This window comes from Astatotilapia calliptera, chromosome 16 (genome assembly GCF_964374335.1).
Source record: "Astatotilapia calliptera chromosome 16, fAstCal68.1, whole genome shotgun sequence".
NCBI lineage: Eukaryota > Metazoa > Chordata > Actinopteri > Cichliformes > Cichlidae > Astatotilapia > Astatotilapia calliptera.
In genome coordinates, this window is record NC_137437.1 from 18,406,328 (window position 1) to 18,423,096 (window position 16,769).

The 16,769-nt window shown below is 40.5% G+C and overlaps 1 long non-coding RNA gene across 1 annotated transcript; it reads left to right on the top strand.

Moving 5' to 3' along the window:
* Nucleotides 1-462: 462 nt before the first annotated feature.
* On the top strand, nucleotides 463-15,720 carry LOC113008517 (uncharacterized). The gene is made up of 3 exons (XR_013902168.1): nucleotides 463-736; nucleotides 12,827-12,889; nucleotides 15,264-15,720. It is a non-coding gene; the product is annotated as an uncharacterized LOC113008517 (long non-coding RNA).
* The last annotated feature ends 1,049 nt before the right edge of the window (nucleotides 15,721-16,769 follow it).

Genomic DNA, 16,769 nt, shown 5'->3' on the forward strand with positions numbered 1-16,769 from the left:
CACCCCAAACCCACCCATGTGCTTGCTTCATGGAAACTCACGGTTTACTGGAGAAATCGGTGACGTCTCGCAGCATGCTTTAATGAAATGTAAATGATATGAGCCACACCCCGGTGAGACGACGCCTGAACTCTTAAGTGCTCTTAAGGAAGTAGCCACCCTACTGATGATTGACTAATTAGGGCTTTTTCAGCGGCAGTAAAACAAGTTTTACACAGGAAAAGAGTAATAGCTGTTCCACTCCAAACTGAAGTTAAGACAACAGGTCAGACTTCAGACTGCAAAGCAATAAGAACTTATGTACCGTGTCAAAAACCTCATTAGGTAAGCTGCGCACATCATCGCAAAATCTCATGAAAGTCATAATTTAGACTAATCCAGTGCTACTCTTTTTACTTCACACAACACCCGGCTCTCCCTCCTGCCTCTTCTGTTCTCTCACTCTCAGCCTTAAGTGGCCTCAGTATCACAGTCCTCTCGTTTGAGAGGCTGGCAGTGTAAGCTGCAACGACCGGAGGAGTGCTGCTGTAACCGGGGAGGGTGTGCAGGATCTTTATAATGTGAGTGTGTGTGTCTGTGTGTGAGTCATTACATTCAGCTTCCATTCGGCAGGCTGCAGGCTTCAGCAGGACAGAGATGGCTACGCTAAACCAAGCCTGTGTTAATGAGACAGCTCTGCAGGGATGAGAAGAACACACACAGAGCAAGTTTGAAGACGTCTTCTGGCCTCCCAAAGGTAATTCCCTTAAATGAAAAGCAGACTGCATGCGAGTCATTGTTGCACCGAGGGGGTGAGGATGAATGGTGACAGGGTTGTATTTCAACACACCTCCCCACGGTCTTATGTCGGGCCTGAGATGAGTGGAGGCAGAGGTACCTTGTTCAGACACACCCTGCCGATGCTCTCCTTACCCAATTATCCTTGACTAGAATGACTTGTGTAACACTGGCTGTGTCACGCAGCTTTAGAATGGATTCTTTATCCTATCAAGGCCTTTTCATTTTTCAGATTAGGAGGCGCTCTTGCTTCCAACCAAGGACGCCAACAGGACTGAAGTACTCCACATCTGGGAGACATTAGGAACACATGGAAGAGGCTCATTTAAGGCTCTTGTTAGCTCACCTGGTGCTTTAAGTAGGACCATTAATATTGAGCTACTTAAAATATGAACAACCCTCTCTTCTCATGTCTGTTCGATGAGAAATTCTCAGTGTCCCTCAGTGTGCACCAGCATGTCCATTCCAGGCTTGCATCTCACTATCAAAGTGGCTCAAGCTGTGATTTGGAGCTAATGGGCTTTCCAGATGTTCTCCCTTGTATTTCATTGAATCCAACACCTCTACAGGCCACTGTCCAGCCATAAATCACAGGGTGCATGCTGCATGAGAAGAATGAGAGGATGTGGCTTGATGCATAAGTTACATGCTCGATTCATGAGCTCATTGCGAATATCTTCAGAACCCGAGCAGAACAATTAGCTGTTACCTTAACCCCAGAGGCCACAAAGTCTCTTAAAGGGCTTTGCTATCCCCTTTATAAGCTCTGAAGGCCCAGCTCAAAGCCGCAGGGACAGCAGAGCTTTATATGAATGATTTGGTTTTATGTGGTATTCTTGGATGACAGTCCACCACGAGTCACTGTTCAGTGTTAGCAACAATTCACGGCTTTATTTGGTTCTGCGAGGGAGCTTCAGGTCCAAGTGTCTCCGATTGGTTGGGTTGAACAGATGTCTGATAAAATGTTCTTCTCCCATCTATCCAGTGTAAATGTGCGGTGGTGGTTGTTATTAATCTCTGTAAAGCATCAGGCAATGTTTTCATTCCAACCACTGAGCCAGAGCGAGGTTCCAGCAAGAATTACATCCATATCAATATTCAAAATGCTGGCTGAATTGAGCATTTAATCGCAAACACTCATGCATCCATTGTCCAGGTAATTAAATTATCTAATGGGCTATTTTTTTGTCCTCCGTAGCCAACATTATCCAATGAGAATCTCAACCCTGAGCTACGCTGAGGTTTTATTGCACAGACCCCTCGCTGATCCGAACTTTTCTGAATCCATACACAGAACAAATCACACAAATCTATGATGGTTATATTTCACTCCGAGTTTTCTCTCCAAGTGAGATTTGGTTACTGAGGCCTTTGGGAAATCATGCCATTTTAAATCTTTCTCCTTCCTGAAAGAATGTCACCTCCAACCCACTTTTTAAGCTTTTATAAATGACCACTGGCACGTCTAAAGTCTTTTAATATGCAATCCATCTGTTTTTTGCCTCATATACGGGAAATGAGCCGATCCATAATCTGTACCTGCGCTGGCGAGGTCATCCGACGCGGTGACGAGAATGACTGATCTGGTGTTAAGGTTTATCTTTCTATGAGATTTTCGCTTGGCTTTGATAGCCGAGAGGAATGATTCAATCAATGGAAAAAAAAGGTGGGGGAGGAAAGAGATGTTTGTTTCCACTGATCCACTTCTCACATGGTATTAGACATTTCCCAAATAGCTCCCCACCCATCATATGTAATGGTGTGTGAATGTCAAGTCTTGTTTAACTGAGTGAGCATTTTCACACGTATGTTTTAACCTCTGTACGGTAAAAGAACCTCTAAATCATATTGGGGTTTTTTTATTATCAACTCTTATTAATAACAATTCTGTATATAAATTTCTTTTTGGCAAAACCTGCGATGATATAGTGATGTGTGAGCTCCATCCACTAAGCACTTAAGCTGTAATGAGTATCAAAAGCAGCTCCAGGTCTCCATAGTGACACCTCGAAGCTTGGCACTGTTGTCCCCAGAGAGCTGTGTGCCAATAATAAAGCCCAGAGCGGCTGCGCTGACTGTCAAAAGATCATCCTGTTATTTATTCTGTACAAATTACTTGCATATGTTCACCACCGCCTTGCCCTCAAGGTTAAAGCTCTCATCCGAGCCCAAGGAGGGATGAGAGAGCACAGTTGGCAGAGTGATAGATCTACTCTCAGCTGCAGCCGCTAAATGTTATTTCTCGTTTCCCATCCACACCTCGAAGCAAAGTCCAGGCACCGGCATAAATGAGTTCCACAGATATCCCTGTGAAATTTTGGCTCATTCTCGGCCTGTTTGCGATCACACCTTTAGATTCCGATTAAAGTCAGATCAGAAGTAACTCGAGAGAACACCTTCACACGGCAAATAATTACCGTCAATGTCATTTGCCTCAGTGTGATAGGAAGTGGGGGAAGTGACGAACTCTGGTTTTTCAATATCAAAGGAGAGGTTTTGGTTATGGGGATCACTGTGTGTGATGAGGGAGGGGGTGGCTGATAAATTAGGAAACTAAGTGGAGGAAGTAGTCCTGTGGTTCTACAAGGCAGCTGGAGATGGAAATCTGGATGCCATGTCCCCAGGTTTGCACAGGTCAGGCTGCTTTGTGGTTGGTACAGACACTAGACAGACTAACATTAGGCCCTTCTCAGCAGAAGACAAAAGTTGCAACAGCCATTCACATTCATCACAGGCCTCATAAATGTCAGCAAAGGAACTGCTGCAGACATGGCATGCAAAGGTGAATATAAACAAAAATAGGTCATAACCTGGATTCCATTACAGTACATAGTGTGGCGTCCTGCCCCAGCTTCCATTCGGGCTCTGCTGTTGCTCCACTTGCGTAACGTTGGCTAAAATGGAAGATCTATTTGTAACAGCCCTTTAATATATTATGCAAAGGTCATATGTAGGAAATAAATCAAAATCTTAGCTTTGCTTTGGCACCAGTTCAGGTAACGAAGTCAAAGACACCTTTGAACAACAGCACAGACTCTGAACCAGCAATAGCAAACACAGTTTTATTTCACTTCCGAGTTGTGTTCCAGGAAATTTTATGGCATTTCAGGTCACTGGCACTGTTTGTTAGAGAACTTTTCATATTTAATAAAAATATATTGATAGCAAAAGCCATTAATAAAAAAAATGGAGCACATTCGTCTCTTAAAGTCTGGGCGGTTCCACTGGGAATAGTATATCCACGTGTTCCTTTCCTTGACATTCTCCCTCACTTTTTAACAAGCTGGCAGCAGCACGTAAAGCCCTCCTCGTCTAGAACAAGGTTAATGCAACTCTTCTGATCAAATTCTCAGAGGAATTCTCCTGATCCAAACGTAAATCCGACTGCAAGAAAAGTAAATTAAAAAGTAATCTTCATATCATGTATGGAGGCTTCAATTCCTAAAACCAGTCTGGATACAGACTAATCAGTTATACTTGTTTTTATATGAGCCAGTTATCCCCTAAATGGATCCTAATTCATATTCCACTGTATCAGGTGTCAGAAAATCCTTACTTTTCTTTTGTTCTTTCATGTTTCAAAACTCATTTCCTCACTGTAACACGATTGCTTTCCTGACTAGGACGTACCGATTAAAATAAACACTTTGATGGGTTGCTTTTGTTTTGAAATATGGATCTATTACAAATGGGCTCCTGACAAATAAACACATGCCTGGCTTCCCTAGAGGCTGAGAGGGGCTCAGATGGAAAACAATGCCATAGCGATCATAAAAGAGAATAGAAAATCCTCTGCATGTCATGCGCTCCTACCATATCCATCAGCTTGAACGAGCTGTTTTAGAAAGGGTGGACAAAATATACACATCCCTGGATTTGACAAGGAATTATTCTAACCTCCACTGGAGAATAAATCCACCCTCTCCTAATCCTGTGGTAACTGCTGCTCACATGACATACCTCATACCCGCTGAAGTATTTTACAGATTCTTTCTTGTTTTGCAACATGTCATGCTTTGAAAATCTGTGTCCATATAATTTCATTGTAAAGTCAACAGATTGTGGTTTTAATCCCAACATTCCACAGCATTGTGGTGCTGTCTCCCTCTCTGTTTTAAGCGATGAAGGAGGAGATGGCACGGTAGTTGTTTTATTAGTATCATGGATGGATGACCAAACAGGCATACGTCTGTTTGAAGTGGCACTTGAAGCTTCTTGTTGGAAAGTCAATCAAATGAAGACAAACAAGGGAAAAACATGGAAAATGACCAAAAAAGAGAATGGAACAAAGACATGAAAAATTGCCACAATAGCAGCAAAACAATAATGCTGCTATTTATAAAATATAGTTCAGCATTGCCAAGAACTGGGGCTTACAATTTAAATTTTCCTACCCTTTTGCTAATTTTACAAATATACTCTTTTCTAGAACCTTGCTTCAGTCTGGGGACCCTGATTGAAAAATTTCTACCTGTCACTGGTCTCCTTTAGAAAAACATGTGTTTGGTGCTGTTTTAAGCGGTGATTGCATGCAGCTTGATGTCCAGAATCCATGACCCTGAGCAAAGCTCTAGTCATTTGAATCAGAGCTTTCACTGGAATCTGCTGCAGTCACAGAGGAGCTGGACTCAACTCACCTCTTCTTTTCCTTGGACTTAACAATAAGTATGTGCCAAGGGACAAATATGTTTTTTTTTCTTTTACTGCAAATCTTGGATATGATTTTTTTGTGCAAATTTAAAGTTGTTTTCATTAACTCATCACAGGGATGGATGTCATGATAATTTTGAAGCTATTAGTGATTCCATTAGACTTTTTTCTTCTCCCAGGGTGGAATACTTGTACAGCATAGATCTTCAGTGACTTAAAATCTTCTCTAATCCAGACAGGGTTCAAACACATCCACTAATAGCAGGTAAAATGTCCCTTAGCAAGTTGCACCTCAACCAGATGCTTTTAATAGCCGTGAACAAACTTCTGAATATTTGATCACTCTTTGATATTAGCCTGTTTTATACATTCCAAAACCTGTTTTGAGTTTTGAGTGTTTGGCATCACTGTCCTGTTGGAACACCCAACACTGTTCAAGTTTCAGCTTTTTAACTGTTGAAGAATTTGGAGATAGCCCCACTTCTTCATTATTCCATCCACTTTGCGTACCAGTCCCACAGGTAGGGAATCAGACCCGGGGCATGATGGTACCACCACCATGTTTTACAGCATTCTCAGGTGTGAAAGTCTCACTTTTACTCATCCAGCAAACCTTTTGTCATTGTAGCCATATAGCTCAATATTTGTTTCATTTATGGCCTCATCTATTTCATCTATGTGGGCAGCAGGGGATTCTTTCTTGGTCAGCACCGTCTTAGTCCACAGCAATGTCACTGGTGACAGCGATGCTGGTGTTCCAGCAGTTTCCAGTTCATGGCAGGCTTGAGCTTTGGGGTTTCTGGGTTTTTCCTGAACATCCGATTTCCTCTTAGTTTGTGGCTTCTTGGAAAAGTGGTACCTTGGAAAAGTGGTGACCTATCTAAATAACCTTCCTGAGTTCCTTCCTTTCCTATTGTTCTGATTATTGGTCAATTCAATGAATGCTACAAAATAAATTAGTTTTGTATTAAAGAAAGAAACTACCAGTTGTAGTCAATCATGATCAATAATGAGAAGTTAATAGGCCTTGGCCTTGCCAAATTGAACATTTTTGTAGATCTTTCAGCATCACTTATTAAAACATTTATATGAGGGTATGTATATATTTGAGTCTGTATGTATACTTTTGATCCAGTGTGGATCAGAGAAAATTCCCTCAAAAAATTCAAACCTGTGCACCCAGTTTGTGTTTTTAATGCCATTAAAGGTGTGTGCTGTACAATCATCCCACACTGGAAAGACAGCAGTTCAAAGAAATCAGTAAAAGCCCCAAATTACCATGAGATGTTTGCCCACGATAAGCAGATGTAAACTCTGGCCACTACTATACCTGCTTCCTTCATTTCTCGCTCTCTCTCTCTTTGTATTTGTACTAAATAAATGTGGACACCTACTGTTACAAAGCTATAGCTGTAAAGTGAAACAGTGCATGGTGCTTTTGATTTATTCACACACTGGCTCACTGTAATTATTTTGCCTTCACCCTTTAGTAGACTGTAAATGCATTCATCTCTGTGACATAACACAGAAATCATGTCTGTCAAAAACAACAGCACAGTGTCACTTCAGGCATGCCCTTTTGCAGGAGTCCAAGGCTCAGATCAGCTGCATTGCATGCTTCTTCTTCAGTATATTGTACAGGCGTCATAGCACAGGCCCCTCTGCCCTCATAAACACATCCAGAAGGGAGTGATTATTTCTCAAGATGTGGAGATCGAGGACTTGCCAGTTCATGCCTCTTTATGAGTGTTTTGCCATGAAGGCTTATTCCGTCTCCCAACGCTTTTGTTCCTCTTGTTAGAAGAGATGCTTATCCCATTTACTCTGTGGGCCATGTGTCTCTTTCACCTTGAGCTACAGCAACTGAACCGACAGAAATGACACTGTGGGTTTCAGAGCTTGTGTCTCCCTCTAATGAAACGCACCATATCAAGTGTCCGCTAATTAGTAACAGTATTGCAGGTCGTAAAACATGCCATCTCCTCTAATCAGCAGTGACACCATCGTGCCCGCATTCTCTCATGTTGCAACATCGGGAATGCATTTTCATCTCATGTGGTGCTTCTCAGCCATGTTCATGCATTTTTGAGGAGACCAATTTGTCCTCAGATTGTGAAATTCGAAGATGTAATAAATCAGAACATTTTAGCTGTGATATAATAAGTGGCTGAAGCGTGGGCTTTGGAGAATGATTAAAAAATGTGCTCAGTCACAAGAACGATTTTTCTTCTTTTTTCTTTTCTTGGAGGAGAACTCCAAACTCTAAATTCCAAGAAGCAAGTTTGTCATTATCACGCTAAGATAAGGCTTGATGAAATGTCTTACTTCATTTTCTCCTTTTCATATCTAGATTTAATGATAAAATCGAATTGTTCTGATGCTTTCTACCCAGCTCAAATAAAATGTATTATGTTTTATGATGCATTTTTTCCTCCATGCGCACACCTCTGATTTAAATTGTATTCTAGTGGGGAAAACGAGAATTTGCACAGCTGCAATTCCACGACAACTCTGCTGATGAAGATCTTGTATGATTTACATCTCCAGAACAGTTCCAAAAAAGACCTTGTGGTGATTATTTTCTGGGGGGAAAAGGAGGAAATATGTTGTGAAAATAATAGAATGATTTCATAAACAGGAGGCAAAAAAATGTAAAAGAAGTCCAATTCATTATGTCTCTTTATTTTATTTTGTTCGACAGCATGACTTGCTTTACTGTAATATAGTCTCTGTGGTGTGTGCAATGCAATCTGTGCTCTCTGGAGTCAGTGAGACTGAATAATGAAATCATCCCTACTCCTCAAAGACCTACTCATCTCCCTGAATACCTGTCATTTTAATTATAATACTACTGACTCTTTTGCCAGACCTATATGAGCAGAATCAGTCACACACAATTGGACTTGGCAAATGTTTATTGTGCCAAATACTAAATGGGACCCTGGGGATATTATGTTTCATATCACTTTGTCTCTAACTTCAAAGCTGCAGCTGGTAGTCAAGTGACATTTTTCACTGATCTTACTTGTCATGCTAGGCTAAGGCACAGGCACAGTGAGAGAAAAAAAGACCATTAAAAAATAAAATATCTACAGAAGTCATCAGTTAAAATCTGCAGACAAACTATACATAATGGCGAAAAAAGGAAAAGTTAGATGACAGAAATGTGAGAAGTTTATTTAGCAGCACGCTGTTTGACTCTTGGCCGTACGACAGAGCTTTTATTATTCTGCTGCGTCCCAGTACTCCTCAAACGAACCCACTTAATTAAATCCTCGAATGAAAATGTGTTTGTGAAAAGAAAAGAGATATTCCATGCAGAAAACACTTCTGCAGACAATTCATGGCCCCTTGTTTTCCCAACGAGGGCTTCTTTCACTCCAACCCAGATTGTGTCTGTGTTTGTTGGCTTATAAGTCGGTGGATTTATTTCCAACTGACTTTTATTTTTTTTTCCTTCTACTTTTCAGAATCTCGCTAGACTGTGGTGTATTTTTATATCGCTGCAAGCTGACAGTCATAGACCCAATTTAATACGAGCAATTAAAATATGCAAGACACCCAGTATTCTGCACGTGACAATGTGCTGGGATTTTACTGGACTAATAAGGCATCTTTTTTTTAGGTCAGGAGATGTTTTCTTGGAAAGACAGTCTTGATTTGTTGGCAGCTCATATTTTGAGGATGGTTGGTTAATGGTTTGAGTGCTGTGATACTGAAATTTGTAATTTTACCTCTGATAATGTTTTTCTGAGATTGCTTGGGATGAAATGATAAACAGTGTTTGATCGTTATCCGTTTTAACACCAATATTTTGCAGGACACCTGCTGAATAATAATATATCTGATTTCTTTTGAACATTATTTTATCTGTTTCAGTTTGAAATTAGATTACACAAGTATGCTTAGGAGACAGCTCGCAAATTCCAGTTTTTATTTTTGTCTGGTGTAAGTTCTAAAAATACAGTGTTGTGTAAAAGTCTTGAGCAACCCCTCATTTAAAAAAAATATTTTGCTAGAAAATGGGAAGCAAGTGCAGTGTTTCACTGAAATGTGGCCAAACATACATGGAAATACGGTATTTAAGGCAAAAGTTTGCACAATTCTAAAGAGCTTGAAAGTCAATATTTGGTATGACCAGCTTTATTCTTCAACACAGCCCGATCTCTCTTAGGTAAGCTTTCTTGTCATTTCTTTAAATAGCCTTCAGAAATAGTTCTCTCGGGTCTTTGAAGGGCATTTCAAAGCTTTACTTTGAATGCTGGCTGCCTTGACCCCACACTACTTCAACAATAATAATAATAATAGTGTTTGGTCCAGGCTCTGATAGTGTTATATTGTGTGTTTTTTGATCCAGGTATGCTTTTCCTGCATTTGAAGTGTGTTTGGGATCATTGTCATGCTGAAAAATAAAGTTATTGCCAATGAGACCCTTTCCAGGTGGTATTGCAGGGTGGATCAAAATGTGATCCTACTTCTCTGTGTTCATAATAACATTAATTTTGACAAGGTCCCCAACTCTGGTTGAAATCCAGTTCCAAACCATGAATGTAAGCACTCAATGTTGTACCTCTTTCCTGACCTCCAAACATCCCCCCTCCAAAAGAACTGTTGTGACTGATTTTCTGTCCAGTTCTTGTGTAATTTGGCATACCTCAGCATCCCCTCTACTGAGATCATGTCTAATGAGTCCTCAGCAAACAGCAGATGGATGGGCTGAAGAACTTAAATAGTCCAGGTCCTGTATGACTACTTTGATATAGATGTTTTATTTTTAGGAATACAAATTTTCTTGTTTAGCTTCCTCTGATTTTTTGAGGACACATTGCACAACATGTTGAGATATGCAAAGTTTTTAGCTAATAGCTCTTTGGGACTCATGATACTGGTGCAAAAGTACTATCCTGCTCAAACTGTGTAATCTATGGCATTTTTAGAAGCAAAATATAAAGAAATTCGGGGTGGCTCAAGACTTTTGCACAGTAATGTACACCCACCAAGAAAAGAAAGTGTGGTGCTAAAATGACATCTAACCTCAGGGGGATACCATTAAATGTTACATCCTGTCACGCTGTCATTAGCACAGGCGTCTTGTCATGGGTACATGTGCTTCCTTCTGCACTGTGCTATGGTTGGCTGGTGTAGTTTGATAGCCTACATTAAACCACCAGCAACAAGGTTTGTGGATTACTTTTATTTGTTTGGTTGTTTTCTTTTGCTGGTTTATGCATGTAAATCTTGATCAAATCTTCCACAGCTTAATAACTGAGAAACTCACACCACATTCATCCGTAGATGTATAAATAGCACCACAGGCAAGAAGAAAAATATGTATCTTTTGGATGCCATCAAATGCTAATACAGGTTGTTACAATTTGTTAAAGCTATTCCTCCTGTGTTATAACAGTGGAGATTTGTTCCAAACCACAGATTGAATCATGAATAATGCGGCTTTTTTTTGTGTGCGGATGGTTCATGGTAAGAGATATTTTTGGCGCAGGGAGTCCATGGCAGTTTGTGCTGTGGAGGGAACATGCATGATCTGATTGACTTGACTGGGAATCAGAGACCAAGAGTGCATTAGCAGTAGAGACATGGCGCCAAAGGAAACACCTTTAACATGAATTGCATGTTTCAGCCGTTGCAGCATTATGGTCACTTTTAATCTAAGCTCTGCTAGAAAAAAAACCCAAAGCATTGTGTCTTGTGAAATTCAGTAAATTGAATGATACATGTTTTTCTGGGGATATTTATGTGGTGAAATAATAAGATGATGGGTAATTTGTCTTTTAAAAAAAAAAATTTATCCTGCACATTTAGATTTGCCTTCAGAGGCCAAATACCTTCTGTTAGGTGGAGCCCACTGGAGCGGAGAGCAGGAATGTGGAGAGGGATGGTAGCTCTAAAGTGTGTTTACTGTAATGAGAAGCAGACAGAAGGAACTCTGAGCTGCTATTGTTGTGCACAGGTTTGCTTTGGATTCCCGTCTCACCCTTAGGCTACAAAGCCATGAATATTTAAATAGGAAAGGGACTTCCTCTAAGCATCAATCAAAACCCCATCTATTCAATTACTGGCTTCAGATCTGAGATGCTCAACCAGCAGCTTCTGATGAGAAGAAATTTTGCCCGTGGCAATGCCCGTGAATATTCCAACCATGTGGACGATCAGTCAATTAAAAACAGCCCCTCAATGGCTGGCAGACTTTCAAGAGTGAAAAGTTGCTGGATAGTTATTCAGTGACACTGAGCTTGGAAGAAAGTTTAAGTCCATTGAATAAGGATCAGAATACAGAGGAATAATCCCAATAAGGAAATATAACCCCCGTTGTCTTGCGAAAAAAAAACTGTAGGCGGTATGAAACATCTAATTCAATATTTTTTCATGAAGTATGTTGAATAGGCTCAAATTCAAAGGCACTTTGTCTCCAAGCACATTTCAGCCATGATAAATACTGAGGGCTAGCAGTGTTTCTTTTTTATTCGAAAAGTTCAATTGAAACTGTTTTCGTGCGTGGGTGTGTGTGGATACAGAGAAAGGAGATGAAATCAGATACACAAATAACAATGTAAAAAAAAATGATGATGATAGTGATGAGAAAGGAAAACAACAGCATTGGACACCTGTTCAAAGGCATTCTGTCAGGCCTCCACCATGAGAAAAAGATGAGTCACGCTGGCAGAGGATCAGTTGGTCGGAGGTGTGTCATTTATAGCGGCCCGACATCTCTGTCAGTGAGCGATTGCACAATGCTCCCACAATCTTTTTTAACCACAACAACAACTGGCTCTGCCTGCTGAGAAGCTGTGCTTGACACAAACCTATCCTCTGTTAACAAGAGCCAGGCACATCAGCCAGAGTGCTGTTCTTGGCAGTCAGCGCCGGTCGTCTATGAAAGACAGATCGTGCAGCGAGAGGCCAGAGGACTGGGATTTTTACAGCAACCACGGCAGTGCTTGGTTAACATCATGTTTACGTTGTGTATTATCTTTAGAAATTGTTACTTCCTCATCTTTATTCATGCTAATTGGGTTAATCAAAGATCACAGCGTTGTATCCTGTAACAAATGGCTGTTTTGGTTTTATAGGAATGAGAACGCCAGACTTTGCCAACACAGCAGTGGGACCAATGACCAGAGGAACATTGCACTAAACACACTGATCAAAGCCATAGTTAAACATCTTGGGAATACGCCTGCCCGCTTTGTTGTCAAGAGCTAAATAGAAGGATCAATGCAACTATATGTAAAGCAAAAGAAAGGAGATATTAATCCTAACATAGCATAAAAAGTGATAGCGAGGTTAAAAGCTAGCCAAGGTAGCTAGCAACAGAGCTAATATATCAATGCTAAGCTCATTAATCATCATATCTTTTCTTATTGTTTCTTACTATTTCCAGGCTTTCAGTCGGTTTCTTCTAAGCAAGAAGGCAAATACTGAAGAGCTTCTGATGTTTTGCAAAGTAAGTAAATACATTTACAGTATAATCGGCTACACTTTGCTTTGAAATTCTGCAGTTTCTTCACTGGTTATTTTCCCACGAATGGGAATGAGCGTATTCATTATCAGACATTACACTGACTTCGTTGCAGGGTAATATTTTCACTTTCATGTGATATTAATTGAAATGTTATGCAGAAACCCACTAAAAAGATGATGGTAAAAGATTGTCAGAGTTGAAAAGAATCTGCAACGCATTAAGAGCCTCGCTCCGAGGAGCAGATGAAAGGCACTGCCCTTATATTAAAAGAACTTCTGGGGAGGTGAAGGATTCTCCTCAGGAGAAATCAGAAACACTCTTTTCCCACTGGCTCACTGACAGTAACTCACCAGGCTGTCAATCCATTTTAATCAAATTACTGTGATGTTTCAAACGGTCTATTTGAAAAGTGGAATGACATAAGGAGATTGCTAAACTCACATTATGGAGGCTGTTTCCAATCAGATCTGCACAATATTTCATTGTCTTTGGAGCTTTGCTTTTAAGGGCTAAGAGTATGAGAAGAGATGAGCGCAGAGACGAACTGTGCTCAGCGAGATCTTTGGCAATATCATCCAATCCCAGATGTGAGAGGAGGGAGTGATGGTAAACATGGCACAAATTATATGGAGCAGTAAATTATTTATGAATTGAAAGAAGGAACATGTTTGTTTTCTTTAGCACGCATGAATGACAACCGCAACGTGTTCATGTGTGAACTGCGGGTCAAACTCCAGGGACGATCCATGTGGTTTTGCAAGAGTCGTATCTTTGAGGTGTTTCGCCAGATGATTCGGCTTGAGTTATGTTGAGTAGGATAATATGGAATCAAAAAAATCGAGCTCTAAAATAACACGTGAGTGTGTTCCAGGCAGCACACATTAATATAAGAGTCCTGGAGTAAAGTGAGCTTGGAAAACATGCCGTAGGGTTTCGTTATAAGCGATGAAAAGCAGATCGTCCCAAAAAGTATCAGCTAAGTAGCTGATAATGTCATTTATCCCAAAGGTGGGACGTGGTTAACAGGCACTTACCATCAAAGCGTGGAAAAAGAGAGATCATCTCTTGTTAAGCTATGCGGTGAAAACCTTCCTAACATGTACACCATATGTTTTTTTGCCCCTCTTGAGCGTCATAAACGTGTTGCAGGCTGCGCAGGCACAGCGTCTTGACAGTGAATCACAGAACTCCCTCAGCTCACCTAAATCTTGGCTCCACTCAACACCTCAGCACAAACGGAACTGTTTATGTTGCAAACAGGCTTGAAAAAGCACACGTGTAATGGTGCATTTAGACAAGGGATTTACGACCAGGACGTCAGCAATATTCCAGATCCGCCCAGCGCAGGTTGAAGACAGTCTGTGCCAGATATTTCCATCGAAGTCACCAACAAAGGCTTCTTTGCTATGACAATGAAGCTTTTGTAGATATATCAGCCTGAGCTGCTCACCACTGTCCTCGCCCTCTGAGGCAAACAAGACCGGCCTGTGCCTCCAAAGCTTGCTGAGGTGCAGGAAATGGTCAGTCTTAACTGGGGTTGTAAACTGAAGAAATGAAAGCGCTGGGTGTTGCTTGCATGCCTTGTTAATGAGTTTATGAAGGTTTCACAAGTTTTAGCTAACAGTGTAATTCATCATTCATATCTTCACTTGTTTAGGGAAAATAAGGCCAATGTTTGGGCAAACTTGATAGTTTATTGGAAAGTTTAGTGACAGGACTTGTAAACAATGACACATGTAGAGTTTATGGATTAAGAGAGGGTAAGCAACTAATAAAAAATGTTTTATCTAATCAACAAAAAATTTCTATTACATTTAAGCTGCTCCCTTATACACAGTAGGTTGCCACAGCAGGTAGCTCAGTATGTTTAAACTGGGAGGTTTTTATGCCGGATGCCCTTCCTGACACAACCCCCACAGGGATTTGAGTCTCCTTCCAGAGACAAACTGGTGATCTTTTGCCTGCTAGGCAACTGTGCAAACCACAACACTATGGTCTATTATAAGTAAAGAGATTAAAATAAAGTAGGCCTTTTGCTAAAAGGACTATAAAACTTAAGAGACCTTTGATAAAAGATTCTATGCTGAAACGTGTTTATTGTTTATTCATTAAGTATTAAAATGTTTATGAAGCAATTAGTCAAGCATGTTTTATAAATGTCTCATAAAGAGTGAAAGAAAATTACAAAATTAAAAATACAAGACCTATTAGGTTGAGGAGAACATAAATTACTATTTTGTATATTGAGACATGCTGACTTTTAGCTTTATACTTTAGACTGTAAATTTTTAACAGCCTTATTCTTTTTTTTCTGGTCTGTATGTAAAAGTTTACTGACCAGTGTTGACGTGTTAAGTTCACCAGGTGGAGTATCTGTCTGTCTGTCTGTCTTTGGGATATGCCAAAAGATGACAACGACGATGGAGCAGAAGAGCGTTTGACTTTCACCAGCGAGCCCCTCTGTTTGACATCATGTTTTCTTAATGAGAGCCAGCTGCCCCCAACATCAGCATTCTCCTTCATACCAGCATGAAAAAACATGAAAGTTAGAACTTTAAACATGTCCAGATTCCTTTGTACGCCACGGGCAGTATTAGCCTGCTCGTCAGCATTACAATCAATGGTGCCTGTGATCATCAAGGGTGGAAATGAGCGCTTAGCCTTGGAGCACACGCACAGGATGAAATACTGCACATTCATTATGTAAACAATCTGGTTTGCTGAGCCATGTGCAAGGTTTTTTCCCGGTGTACTGACACCGACATCTTCATAGACAATAAAAATGAAATAAAATAACTAAATAAATAAATAAATTTCCAGGTGCTAATTAATATGCTGTTCTCAGAGGTTTAAAAGCTTTTGTTTCTATGACCAGTCACTGCAGATATAATTTGTTCTATTAAAATCTGTTTCATGCTCCCTTTTCAGTCTCATGCTGCTTTTATGACTTAATCAGGGGAGAAAAAATTAATAGAATTGGTGACAAATATGTCAGTGCTACTATCACAAAGAGTTGGCCACTGATAGCTGCTAACTCCTTGTGGCATCAGCAAGGTGCTGTAAACTTTCCTGTCTTCCATGTCCAATGTTGGTAAGCCTGTGCAAATTCTAGAGATAATGTACTGTTCTCAGCTAACAGGGGTGGCACCTGGTGTGGTCTTCAGGCGCTGAAGCCCATCGGCCTCAATGTTAGACACGTTGTGCATTCAGAGATGCTTTTCTGTGTACCTTGCTTTCAATGAGTGGTTATTTGACTTACTGTTGCCTTTCTATACACTCAAAGCAGTCTGGACATTCTTCTTTGACCTCTGTCACCAACAAGGTCTTTTCACCTGCAGCTTACTGGACATTTTCTGTAAACCCTAAAGATGGTTTTGTGAGAAAATCCCACCAGATCAGCAGTTTCTGAAATACTCCAGTAAGCCCATCTGGCACCAACAACCATAACATGTTCAAAGTCCCTTAAATCACCTTTCTTCCCCATTCTGATATTTGCTTTGAACTTCAGCAGGTCATCTTGACCATGTCTACATGCCAACATTGATGGAATTGCTGGCATGCGACTGGCTGATTAGATAGTTGCATTAACAAGCAGTTGAACAGGTGTCCCTAATCAAGTGGCCAGTGAATCTATCTTGATGTATATTGAATGAGATTTTCGAAGAAGAAATATTTCCTTAGCTGGAATAAATGCAGCTTTCCTTGAAGAAGATGTCTGCTTGGCATATGTTGCTCCTAACCTGTATCAATGGTGGTTCACAGATGTGCAAGTTACTCATGCTGTGTTCACTAATGCACCCCGTACCATCACAAATTCTAGCTTTTGAAATGTGTGCTGATAACAACCTGGGTGGTGTCTTTT